The sequence below is a fragment of the Chelonia mydas genome, chromosome 1, assembly GCF_015237465.2.
Source record: "Chelonia mydas isolate rCheMyd1 chromosome 1, rCheMyd1.pri.v2, whole genome shotgun sequence".
Lineage (NCBI taxonomy): Eukaryota > Metazoa > Chordata > Testudines > Cheloniidae > Chelonia > Chelonia mydas.
The window spans coordinates 251,973,008-251,985,930 of record NC_057849.1 but is presented as its reverse complement, the minus strand read 5'-3'; the positions used below and the strand labels follow the sequence as shown (position 1 = coordinate 251,985,930).

General features: G+C 47.5%; 1 protein-coding gene across 1 annotated transcript in view; it reads left to right on the top strand.

Annotated features, from left to right (window-relative positions):
• SYN3 (synapsin III) overlaps positions 1–12,923 on the top strand; it is a 282,703-nt gene that overhangs the window by 88,510 nt on the left and 181,270 nt on the right. The gene's annotated exons all lie outside the window — the stretch shown is intronic.

Below are 12,923 nucleotides of genomic sequence, written 5' to 3'. Positions count from 1 at the left end.
TTTCTAATTTGGGGGGTGGGGTTTGTTGGAAGGGGATTAATTGAGAAAAGAGAGAGGAAAGGTAGCGGGCCCATGAAAGGGAGGAGGTTAGAGTAATGGGAAGAAGGGGAGTATGGAAGACGGGTGGAGTGAGACTGAGGTAAATAGGTGAGATAACAAACAGCCAGTCAGCAGAGGGGAAAGACTATCCTGAGTAACAGTTGTAAAAAGTCAGATGATGGTCTCTCTGAGTCCATAGGTTCCTGCTGCAGCTGCTTGTCTCTGCTCCTCTATGTTGGCTTCTCTTCCCCAAGCTTATATAGCTGGGGGGAAGAGGTCGGGCCTCAGGGATGGGATTCTCCCCTGCACAGTTCTGGATCTGAGGGGCATTGAGACTATGGACTTCAATTTCCACTGTTTGTGTATGGGGTTGTGGGGAGAGGGACTTCCCAATGTCCACTCTAGAGCAATGGCTCTCAAACTTTCCAGACAACTGTACCCCTTTCAGGAGGCTGATTTGTCTTGTGTACCCCCAAGTTTCACCTCATTTAAAAACTGCTTGTTTACAAAATCAGACCTAAAAATACAAAAGTGTCACAGCACGCTAGTATTGAAAAATGGCTCACTTTCTCATTTTTTCCATAGAATTATAAAATAAATCAATTGGAATATAAATATTGTACTTACATTTCAGTGTATAGTACACAGAGCAGTCTACAACAAGTCATTGTCTGTATGAAATTTTAGTTTGTACTGACTTTGCTAATGATTTTTATGTAGCCTGTTGTAAAACTAGGCAAATAGCTAGATAAGTGGATGTACCCCCTGGAAGATCTCTGTGTACCCCCAGGGGTATGTGTACCCCTGGTTGAGAACCACTCTTCTAGAGGATCCCTGCTGATGCAACTCTCGGAAATCTCCTGTAAAGTTGCACAGGTATCACAAAATATTGGACAGAGAAGACAGTCACAAGGAACCAACCATCCTCATTATTTAACCATAGATTTTGCAAATTCAGCTGAGGTAAGTAATGATTGAAAAGTGTTATCCTGTGACCACCCTGTTTGGCACTGGCGCTTTCAGTCCATTTCCTATTTAAAAGGTGCCTCTGTTACAAAAACAGTCTTCACAATTTGCACCCTTTTTGACTGTCAGTGGCCAGGACATGGATGGTCATGCCTAGGAGTGGAGCAGGCATCAGGCCTAGTGATTGGAGCAGGCATCAGCAGCCAGAGCCAAGGGTCAGAACTGGAGTCAGAAGTCAGGAACTGGAGCCAAGGGTCAGAACCAAGTTCCTGAGAATGAGACAAGGCAGGGACAGGACTGGAACTATGAGGGAGCAAGGCTGGCAATAAGTGGGAGCTATAGGTGAATGCTTTGAGCAGCCACTGAACTGCTGCTGGGCTTAAGAGCCAGTCTGCTGACTCTTCCACCCAATCAGATGGTGTAGCTAAGTAGGCAGCCTATTACAGGCCTACTGCGCTCATGAGGTTGCACAGAGACCTGGCTCTGCTGCAGGCCCTGTTTCCTGACAGTCAGTCTCATCACTAAGACCAAGGATAAAATAATGCATGAAGGCCAAAGGTCTACAAAAATAGGAGCCTAAACTTAGGCTCCTAAATCCATATTTAGGCACCTAAGTAAGTGGCCAGATTTTCCAAAGTCTGAGCATGCAGCAATACCCAGTGACTCTAGTGCTAGTTAGTTTGTGGAAGAATCTTGAGCCTCTGTTAAAGATGTCTGCACCTAGGGCTTGAGGGGGTTGTCAATAAGGTTTTCAGTTTAGAGCAGAGGTGGGCAAACTACAACCCGCGGGCCACATCTGGCCTGCGGGACCGTCCTGCCTGGCCCTTGAGTCCCGGCTGGGGAGGCTAGCTCCTGGCCCATCCCCTGCTGTCCTCCCTTCCCCACAGCCTCAGCTCGCCATGCTGCCAGCGCTCTGGGCGACAGGGCTGCAGGCTCCTGCTGGGCAGCGCGGCGGTGTGGCTGGCTCCGGCTGGGCAGCATGGCTGCCAGTCCTGCTGCCCTGAGCAGCATAGGAAGGGGGTGGGGAGCGGGGGGGGGGGGGTGGATAAGGGGCAGGGAGTCCCAGGGGCAGTCAGGGGACAGGGAGCAGGGAGCAGTTGGATGGGGCAGAGGTTCTCGAGGGGGGGCGATTAGGGAATGGGGAATGTGGGGGTTGGATAGGTGTGGGAGTCTCAGGGGGCCTGTCAGGGGGCAGGGGTGTGGATAGGAGTTGGGGCAGTCAGGGGACAGGGAGTGGGGGGGGTGGATAAGGGGTAGGGTCCCAGGGGTGTGGTTAGGGGCAGGGGATCCTGGGAGGGGGCGGTCCGGGGAAAAGGAGCAGGGGGGGTTGGATGGGTCGGGTGTTCTGAGGGTGGCAGTTAGGGGGCAGGAAGTGGGAGGGGGCGGATGGGGGTGGGGGCCAGTCTGTTTGGGGAGGCACAGCCTTCCCTACCCAGCCCTCCATACAGTTTCGGAACCCCAATGTGACCCTCAGTCCAAAAAGTTTGCCCACCCATGATTTAGAGGTATCTCTGGATCCTAGGCTATTCCAGATGGTATCAGAGACCATGTGTGTCTTTCATCTGCATTTGGTGCACTGCTTGCACATATTACTCACTGTTATCTCTGCCTGTGTGACTTCCTGTCTTGATGATTATAGTGCGCTGTAAATGAGGGGACTCTTAAAGCCCACTTAGGCCGGGTCTACACTGCAAAGTTAGGCCGACCTGAGTCGACTTGTTTCAACTTTTTTTTGCATGCATCTACACCTAAGCTTGTCTGCTGTCAATGCAGGCACCCCATTACATCAACACAATAACCCTGACCCCCAATGATGCAGAGCCAAAATCAACCCCTACTTCCATCAGCGTAGTGCTAGCGTAGACACTGAATTACTTGTTCAACCCTAATAGTCCTCCAGCAGCTGTCCCATCATGTCCCTTTCCCCTGCAATAGTGACCACTCTGATCACAACTTTGAACTCCGCTGGCAGGGGTCCCAGAGACTGGAAGTCTACTCCCTCTTTAAAAACCTTTGTGTGTCTTTGAAATGCCTTGTCCTGGTTGCCCACCTTAGCGCTCACACCTACTAGCTGGCCATTGTGAGTGTCTGGCCATACTGGCTCAGCACAGACAGAGAGAGCTACACCTAGATGTGCTCCTGCCTGGAGCCGAGCAGACGTCCTGGGTTTCCCCAGACTGTGGGGAGAAGAGGCTGTGCAAGTCCAGTTAAGGACCAACCAAAGCAATGTAGACATCTATGTGCTGATCACACAGAGCATCAGAAACCTGAGGCATGACAGGGATGAGCATCAATGTTGGGTGAAAGCCAAGGAACTTCAGCAGGCATATCAGAAGGTGAGAGAGAGCGACAGCACTGGGGCCATCTTGCAACCCTGCCATTTCTACAACAAACTGCTTGACAAACTTGGTGAGAACGCCATCGGCACCCTGAATGTGGCTGTGGACACTTCATGAGAGCTGGGAGTGGAAACCCCTGAAGAAGAGGAAGTGGGGGACACACACCATGTGGTGAGCCAGGAGCTCTTCAAAACTCTAGTGGAATCAAGCCAATCCTGCCAGGCGAGCATCGATGAGCCCAGTGATGAAGGGGAAAGGAGCTCAGGTTAGTGTATAGATGCATTATTCCATATAAGCATGTTTGTTTCTCTTTTCAGTGACCAAAGCCTCCCCTACCTCTTCCCTTCTGCCTTGCTTACAAATGGCGTTCATCCCACCTGCACATTTAGAGAACAAAGGCATTAACTTTTGATTCCTCGCTTTACTTGCATGGGGTATCCAATTAAAGTTCATGCTTTGGAATGCATACATAGTTGCCACTTCAATCAGCTACACCTTAGGAAATCATTTCCAACAGATGAGCATAGCAGTCCGAATTACACAGTCCACAATAAACCACTCTCTTGTGCTCAGATAGAGGTAGAGGCAGCGTTTGCTTTTCCATGCAGAGTACTTTGTTAATCTGAACAAGGATGTCCCTTTTTTCCTCTGTAACAGATTTGAATTAACTTTCATGGAGATACTCTGCAATCCTGTCAGCTACAGGCTTTGGGACGCCAGTCGCAGCTGTATTCTCTGTCTCTGTCACCCTCAGAAGTGAAATATCAGCCAAAATCACCACTGCTTGTGAAAATATGGGCAACATTCACTGCACTTTCCCTATATTTGTACCCTGGGGCACCCACCATCTAAACCTTTGATGCCACAGTTTCCCCTCTCTCACCTGCTAGTCCAAACTCACCATGTCTTGAGCTGCAGAGTGGTGCCAGAACAAGGCACTTTGAAGCTAAAGAGAGAGTTCATGTTATTTATGAGAGGTCTTCATGGGAATAAAGTAAGGAAGTTTCCCTTTCTCTTGCAAGTGTAAATCTAACAATGTCTCTTTCTGTTTTTAACAGCAGCCTCTTCTATGGTGGCCTTGAGAGGTGAACCCTCCCTGCCTGCTGAACCTCGGACCCAGATGTTTTATGTTTAGTGAGATCCTCCAGTCCTCTACGATTGCAGACTGTGAACACGGATTGGAGGGGCTGAACGGCCAAGAGCCGGGTGAAGGGCCAGGCAGAGAGAGACTGGATGCTGGAGGAGAGGCAAAGGGATAGAGACAGGAATTGGAAAGTGCTCAGGCAACGCACACTGATGTTGCAGAACATTATTGAGGTAAATGCCCAAAGACCCTGCACACATCAGCCTTTCCATTCCATGGAAAAATCCTGGTGGCTGCTCTTTGTAGCCCCCAGCAAAACAGGTGGCAGCATGGAATGAACCCTTACCCTACTCCTCCATGCCAGGGGAGAATGAGGAGAATCATATACTTACACTGACCAGTGATAACTACAGGATCAGCCAGCAAGCACAGTGCACTACTTATTTTTACCATGAATGAAACATTGTCGTATGTTTTTAGTATGTAAACATGTATGTTTATTGTTTTACTTGTTTGTTATAAATATGGCTCACCTGACAGTGATGCTAAAATGTTTTAACTTGTTTATTTACACTTTGTTTCCTGTGTATATGTGCACAATAAAGTTTTAGTTTTTGAAATTCAGAGTATATTTATTAGTTTGCACCAAGCAGACGTGCCGCCTTACAAAATTAATAACAAGAATCACTAAACCACCCACACTCTAGGTCTGTACACGTGAAGGAACACAAGTTCCGAAAAGCATGACACAACGCCACTGTGGCTGACTGTTCAAATGATCTTTTAAAGGCCTCTCTGTACTGCATAGCTCCATGATTGGCAATTCTAATTGTACCTGGCTGTTCAAATTCAGCAGAGAGCTGGTCCACCTCACCCCTCCACCTTGCCAGTAGCCTCTCCCCCTTCATTTCACAACATATTGTTTAATACATAACATGCAGCAATAACATTTGGAATGCTTGCCTTGCTAAGGGGCACTCTAGCCATTAAACATCATCGGTGAGCTTTGAGTTGACCAAATGCTCATTCAAGATTCATCCTGCACCTGCTTAGCTGGCAATGGAAACTTTTCTCAGTGCTATCGAGGTGGCCGGTGTACGGCTTCATGAACCAGGTGAGCATGGGGTAGGCTAGGTCCCCCAGCATCACCACTGACATTTCAACCTTACTAATGTGAATGCATCAGTCAGGGAAGAATGTCCCTGCTTGCAGCTTTTGGAGAAGTCCTGCTGCACCTTAAAAAGGTGTGAAAATTATGGGATGGAATAAGCAGTACGGGATGGAGAAAGTGAAATTGTGGGAACTTAACTCCTAGTTCCCACAAATCCCTGGGTGAATTGCTGGTATCCCACAAAACACTGCGAAAATGTCCCACAAGGCATTACACTGGACAGCAGTGCAAGGCACACTGGGATACCTACTGTGGTGCACAGCATTTTCTATTGACACAACTGCATGCGGTGAGGATGTGCAGCACTGATGCAAACAGCCAAGTGACTTACAAATGTCATCAGCTGAAAGCCAGCATAACTTAAGTTGACCAAACTTTGTAATATAGACACGCCTTAGACACGCCTGGTGCAGGGTGTAATGGCCTTCTTGCTTAGCAGTGTCAACAGCAGTAAATTGATACAAATGATCAATAAATAACATTAGCTTCCTGTTCTCTTCAAGCTGCAATTCAAGGGGCTGATACTGATCTATAAAGCTCTATATAGTCTGGGTCCTCCCTCCCAGAGAAATCACCTCCCTAATTTTGAATACTTAGGGCTTCTGAGAAGGCATTTTCAATACAAGGCCCTTGACTTTGAAGCTGGCTTCCACTGTTGGCCTGACAGAGCCTGAGATTGTTGACTTTTGGGGCCTGGTGCAAAGCCCATTTGTTGACATTGGCTTTTGCTGGGGAAGGTGATGGTGTGACATATTTGTGCCTTCAGTTTGAGTCACGGGTTGAGACTGGGTAAGTTTAGTTGGCATGTGTCAACTCATTTTTGTAATTCTGTGCGTGCTAGTATGCAAGAGCCTAGAGATGAAAGTGACAAGCATATTTTTAGAAGTCTAAAAGAAAAGAAAAGAAACAAGTCAGTGCCTTACAAAATGAAGCTGGCTGCCAGAACTGTGTGGGAGAAATTGGCTCTGCCATTGCCTCTGCTGTAGCTATTCTGGGCCTGATTCTGCCTTGCTTTACCCCAGGTAAATACTGTCTCCTACAACCCCAGCAGTCCCAGGACAGTCAAGGAAACCACTTAAACACTTTTTTGAAATACCCCTCTTTCCCCACCACCTACCCCCAAAATACAAACAAACAAACTATGACGGGGTGGACTAGGCCCCTAAGGCCCCCTACTGAGGCCTCGTAGCCCTGCCACATCTCACCCCAGAAAAGGACAGTAGAGAGGTCCTCCAAGCTGCCTAGAGTGGCCGTGTGGGAAGCAGCCAACTGGGGCCCCGCAGGCTAGTATAAGAAGAGCTGCAGGGCCAGAGTGAGTTCAGTTCCTTGCTGGACCTGGAGGAGAGTGGAGGATGCACCTGGTTGACTGAGGAAGCTACAGGACCTTGGACATAGCCGTGCTGGCAGAGGCTGAGGGGAATATGAATTAGCTCTGGGTTGGCTACTGGGACTCCACCAGGACAAGGCCTTGATGTAAGGGTGAAGAATGTGCTGGAGCCATGGAGAAGTGGCCCAGGGAATTGTAGCAGCAATGCTGTTTATTTAAAGCAGGGGTGGCCAACCTGTGGCTCCGGAGCCATATGTGGCTCCTCGTATAGACACTGACTCTGGGGCTAGAGCTACAGGTGCCAACTTCCCAATGTGCTGGGGGGGTGCCCCCACTTCCCCCCTTCCTTCCTCCTCCCCTGAGCCTGTCATGCTCTCGCTCCTCCCCACCAGATCCTCCTGCATGCCATGAAACAGCTGATTGGGAGGGAGGGGGAGGTGCTGATCGGCAGGGCTGCTGGTAGGCAGGAGGTGCCGGTGGCAGGGGAGCTGATCGGGGGGGCTGCTGACGTATTACTGTGGCTCTTTGGCAATGTACATTGGTAAATTCTGGCTCCTTCTCAGGCTCAGGTTAGCCACCCCTGAGTTAAAGGGATGTGGCAGATGGTTGCTATTTATAGGGTCCCTTGGCTAGGACCCAGGGTAGAGGGTGGGCCTGGGTTCCCCCACCAGCCACTGGGAAAGTAGCATGGACTTTGAGGCACCTCAGAAGGGGAACTGAACTGTAGTGGCCCAGCTGAAGAGAGTCCCTGAGAGGGTGAAGATGTTGCCTCCAGGGAAGGAGCCCTGGGGCACTGCTCTATTCCAGACAACTTGAGAGAGATGTTACAGAGGGCAGTGAGAGAGGCCCCTGTTGGATTTGTACCCCAGAAGGTGTTTGCTTTGCTTTTAGCACACAGACTGTGTGTGATTCGGCTGGAGGGCTGAGTCAGCGAAGACCCACCACAAACACCGAGAGAGTGTGCAGGCACATGCACTCTGCCAGGGGGCGCTTGCGAGTAGGGCTGGATTAACTCTCCTGTGGGCCGGGGCTATTAGATTTTGTGGGGCCCCTGGGGGTTTGGAGTGTGGAAATAGGCTCAGGGCTGGGGCAGGGGATTGGAGTGTGGGAGGGGGTGCAGCTCCAGCTGTGGGGGTTGTGGCCAGGGATGGGACCAGGGGTTGAGGTGGGGCAGCAGGTTTGGGGTGTGGGCTCTGGGTGGGAGTTTGGGTGTGGGAGGGGGCTCAGGGCTGGACAGGGGGTTGGGGTGTGGGGTTTTGGAGGGAGTTTGGGTGCAGGAGGGGGCTCTGGGCTGGGGTAGGGGGTTGGAGTGCAGGCTCCGGCTGGGAGTCGCTTACCTCAGGCAGCTCCTGGTCAGCAGCGCTGTGGGGCTAAGGCAGGATCCCTGCCTGCCCTGGCTCCATGCTGCTCTGCTTCCAGAGGTGGCCAGCATGGCCAGCCCCTAGGCGGAGGAGCCAGGCCACTCTGTGTGATGCACACTGCCTGTGCCCGCAGCTGCTGTCCCTGCAGCTCCCACTGGGAGCAGTTCCCAGCCAATGGGAGCTGCGGAGCTGGTGCTAGGGGCAGCACACAGAGATTCCCTGAATGCCCTCGCCTAGGGGCGGCAGGGGCATGCCAGCGGGCCAGATGAAAAGAAGTAGCGGGCCGTATCTGGGCCTGCAGGGCTCCCCTTAGCCCAAGGCCCTGGGCTGCAGCCCCTAAAGCCCCTGCGTTAATCCAGCCCTGCTCATGAGAGGTGAGCGCACCCTGTTACACAAACAAAACAAAGAAACCTAAATCCACATAGCAATTTACTTAATCTAAGATCTCAGACTGCCATTTGGCACTGCTAGTGACTTTATCTGGTTGGAGCTGGCTCAGGTATGCATTTCTGTCTTGCCTTTGATTACTGAGAGCTTCTCTGGCAGTGAAATCAAAAGATTTTATGATAGCTAGAAAACAAGAGACAGAGACACCAACAGCTTTTCTTGGGGATAGATATTTTTCCCTTGTTTCATTTTGATTGCAAAATAGGCATCCTGAAAGGAGGAATCTGTTTGGCAAAGGTTTTTGGAAACTTACTGGACAGACATAACTGTAGGCGGGGCCGGAGTTGGGGGGTGAAAAATGAAATGAGGTTTTTCACACTTTGTTTGTATTTTCAAACATGATCCAATTTCATGAGAAGTTTCAGAATTTGATGGGGTTTTTCCCTCAACAGTCTGTAATGATTCCTCCACAACTGAGTGAATTGAGGCTCAAAAATACACTCATTTTTGAATGATAATTGTGAATTTTTCAGAATTTCAAAACAATTTTTTTAGAGAGATGGAAAATTAATTTGCATTGACAACATGCACAATTTGAACGTTTTTTAAGTGAAAATGGCTATTTCACAGAGGCTAAACAAAAAAATGAATTTTCAGGATCTTAGAATTATGTAAAAGTTTTGCTGTAACCACACCAGTCAGGATGCATTAGCCAATTGCAACAATCACTGTGTTATAAAAGCTACGGTACAAAACTTCGCAGGATTTCATACAGGGTAATGATGTGCAGTAATATCTACAATTTTGTAAGACCGCTTACACCTCTTCACAAGGTGGGGGAGATCTGAAGCTTCAGAGTAAAAATTTCTGAATCACTTAGCCTAAGTGCCATTGACTTTCAATGGGATTTAGGCTCCTAGGTGACTCAGGGTATGTCTACACAGCAAAGAAAAATCCACAGCTGGCCCATGCCAGCCGACTCGGGCTTGCGGAGCTCAGGCTGTGGGGCTCTTTGACTGCTATGTAGGCTTCTGGGATTGGGATGGAGACCAATCTCTGGAACCCCCTCTACCCTGCGGACTCCTAGAGCCCAATCTCCAGCCTGAGCCTGGAAGTCTACACAGCAGTAAAACGGCCCTGCAGCCCAAGCTCAGATCGTCTAGTATGAGCCAGCCGCAGGTGTCTAGTTGCTGTGTAGGCGTACTCTTAGCCATGTTAGAAAATTTTACCCTCAGCCTTAAGATCCACCTGTCCTTTTCTTTTTAAGCTCTTCCTACTGCAGTAACTTTTGACATAGACAAGCCCAGCTAGCTTAGGCATGCCACATTACTGCACATGCATGATTGTGTAGGGTTAGTAAGGGCGCAGACTGTGCCACCCATGCTTACAGAGCATAAGACTACTCAGTGTATGTGGTCTCATTGAAATCCATGGGGTTACTTATGCACTGAGGTACTACTGACTATGAGTAAGTATGGGCCCTTAGTGCAAGGAATAAGCTAGCTGAACAGCTGACAATAACATTCCTCTTAATTTAGGACACACATACAGGGAGGATACTTGACCTATTCTCATCAGTGTCAAGGATCTGGTGTGGAGAAAGTAAATACGAAAGTGTTTACTCCTTCACATAACAAAAGAACTAGGAGTCACCAAACAAAATGCATAGGCAGCAGGTTTAAAAGAAAAGGGGGTATCTCTTCACACAACACACAGTCAACCTGTGGAACTCCTTGCCAGAGAATGTTGTGAAGGCTAAGACCATAACAGGGTTCAAAAAAGAATTAGATAAATTAATGGAGGATAAGTCCATCAATGGCTATTAGCCAGGATGGGCAGGAATGGTGTCCCTAGCCTCTGTTTGCCAGAAGCTGGGAATAGGCAACAGGGGATAGATCACTTGATGATTACTTGTTCGGTTCATTCCCTGTGAAGCGCCTGACATTGGCCACTGTTGGAAGACCGGATTCTGGGCTAGATGCACCATTGGTCTGACCCAGTGTGGCCATTCTTATGTTCTTATCTAAGCAAAAAGATAAGAGTTGCTGTACTGGGTTAATCCATTGGTGTCTCTTGTACAGTGTAGTGCCTATCACACATGTAACATTTGCTACTGAGATCAATATGAAAGATGTAAATTTTTTGCAATTCTGACCCATCTTATAATGGCGAGGCTGGGCAAAAAAAAGTTCAGTCTTTTACCAGCATGTGTGTATCACACCCATTACTACAGCAGTGGCCAATACCTAATACTTCAAAAAGAAGGCAAACTAACAAGCAAATACACCATATGTCAGCCAGGCAATTATTCAATAGCTTTAGTTATTTTCCTAGGGTAACATGTATACAACATCTGTGTCTGCGTTTATAGATCTGTGTGTGCACCCACTGTGGTGCATGTGTCTCTCTCGCCGGTGTGTTGATCTTTCTCTCTGTGTCTCCATGTCACTGTGTAACTTTTAAGTTCTGTTTTCTCACTTTGCTAGTCAAAACAGTGTTTTGTTTTGTTTCTCTGGGATGTGCAGGGGTAGTTCAAGTAGTTAAGAGACGCAATCTGTCCTCTTTCCTCTAGATCAACACCCTCGTTGCCAACAAAAATTATTCTAGGCATGGAATTTTCCCTCTTATCTGCTGATGTGCCCGAGGGGGTGGTGGTACTAGTGATGTGATTATGCCACCGATGGAAGATTTCTGGATTTTCTCAAACACTGAATTTCATCCCACACAATTTAGAAAAGGAAATCTTTGTCTGCCTACAAATCTAAGGGCAGCTGCCATTTCAGTATGTGTCCTGTGTCTGGCACATGGCCTTCAGACTGTTTTTTACAAACTGGCAGGATTTTTCATACAGGAATCATCCTTTAATTTCCAAAATGCTCTCTTCACCAGGACGTGCAAGATTAAATTTAGTAAACAGAAGTGTTTGCTAAGGTGGTCCAGTGATTGCAATACTGTGAAGGGAACCCAAATGAAGGTACTTAGTAGACTTGCACAACATACTTTCATCAGACCTCACATTGTCTTGAACAGAGCCTTGGAATTGCAACTTGAGGCATTATGAACCTCAGCCTATGCTCGTGAAAGTTCAGCAAACACACTGCTGGGAAGCTAAAGGACTTTCCTCTCCCCATGCTCTGGGTCTGTTATTCCTTGAACAGCTATCCTCTTCCCCCAACCAGTCCTGGAACTTGAAAATGTCTCCTTCAGGATGAGGGGATCCCAAGGTTTGTTGTGAAATTGTTGTTGTGTGGTTGCAATAAGAACCTTCCACAACTGAACTTTCCCCATAATAGAGGGTTAAGTTAACTGAACTTTCTCTAAAAGAACCTATGGGAGTTGACTTACTTTCAAGCCCTGTGAATTGAACCTCGGGGTTCAGTTTGTGAATCTCTGTGCAGAGTTCTATTTGCAAATTCTCATAGCCTTTGCCTTGGGTTTGATTACATATTACTCTGCTTTGAAGGATTAGATTTTTATTGGTAAATGTTGATGACGTCGATTTCACCATACATGCACAAACCAAATTAAAAAAAATATTTTCATGGTTGTTAATGTACGGGTAGGCAAAGTAAGAAAAATTCTGCTTGAGAACTTATTAAAGTTTGATTTAACGGTATTTACTTTGTCTATTTGGACATGTGATGTTGACAGTTTTGTGTTTAATGGTTATAAACTTTAACTTTTAGAATCTCAGTGTGTCCTGTCATTAAAAAATTATTGTCTGACCTCCCAATAGCCTTCCCTCATAATTTCCTGGAACTGAATATTTAAATAGATGAAAATTTTAAAAGGTGCTTAAAAATAAACACTGATATTCTCCATCAGCATTATAAAAAAAATTGAATTCTGCCAAGCCCCCGGTATGTGTGTCAGCAGTAGCTAGAATTATTGAGATGTTTGCTTCCAGCTGCAGCAGGCCTCAACAAGTAAATTCTCTAAATACCCATGAAAATTGATATCTGAGAAATTCATCTCAACTTAGAAATCACTGAATTAAGAGAAGTAAGCAGTCCTCTTTCTGCAACATCACCAGTCCTGATTGTCAATAACAGCACTGCTACCTAGCTGAAAAGGAGCTTGCCTATTAGAATGGTGCTTATAGCACCTAGTGAGGTGCTTTAGGCACACTGCAAGGTGGCTACATACATGAATCTCAGTCACAAGGAACATAGATCATCCAGAAGATCTTTCCATAAGCAATTTCAATGATGTTTCTCCTGGTACTGTCTCCTTTCATCTCCTAGTCGTA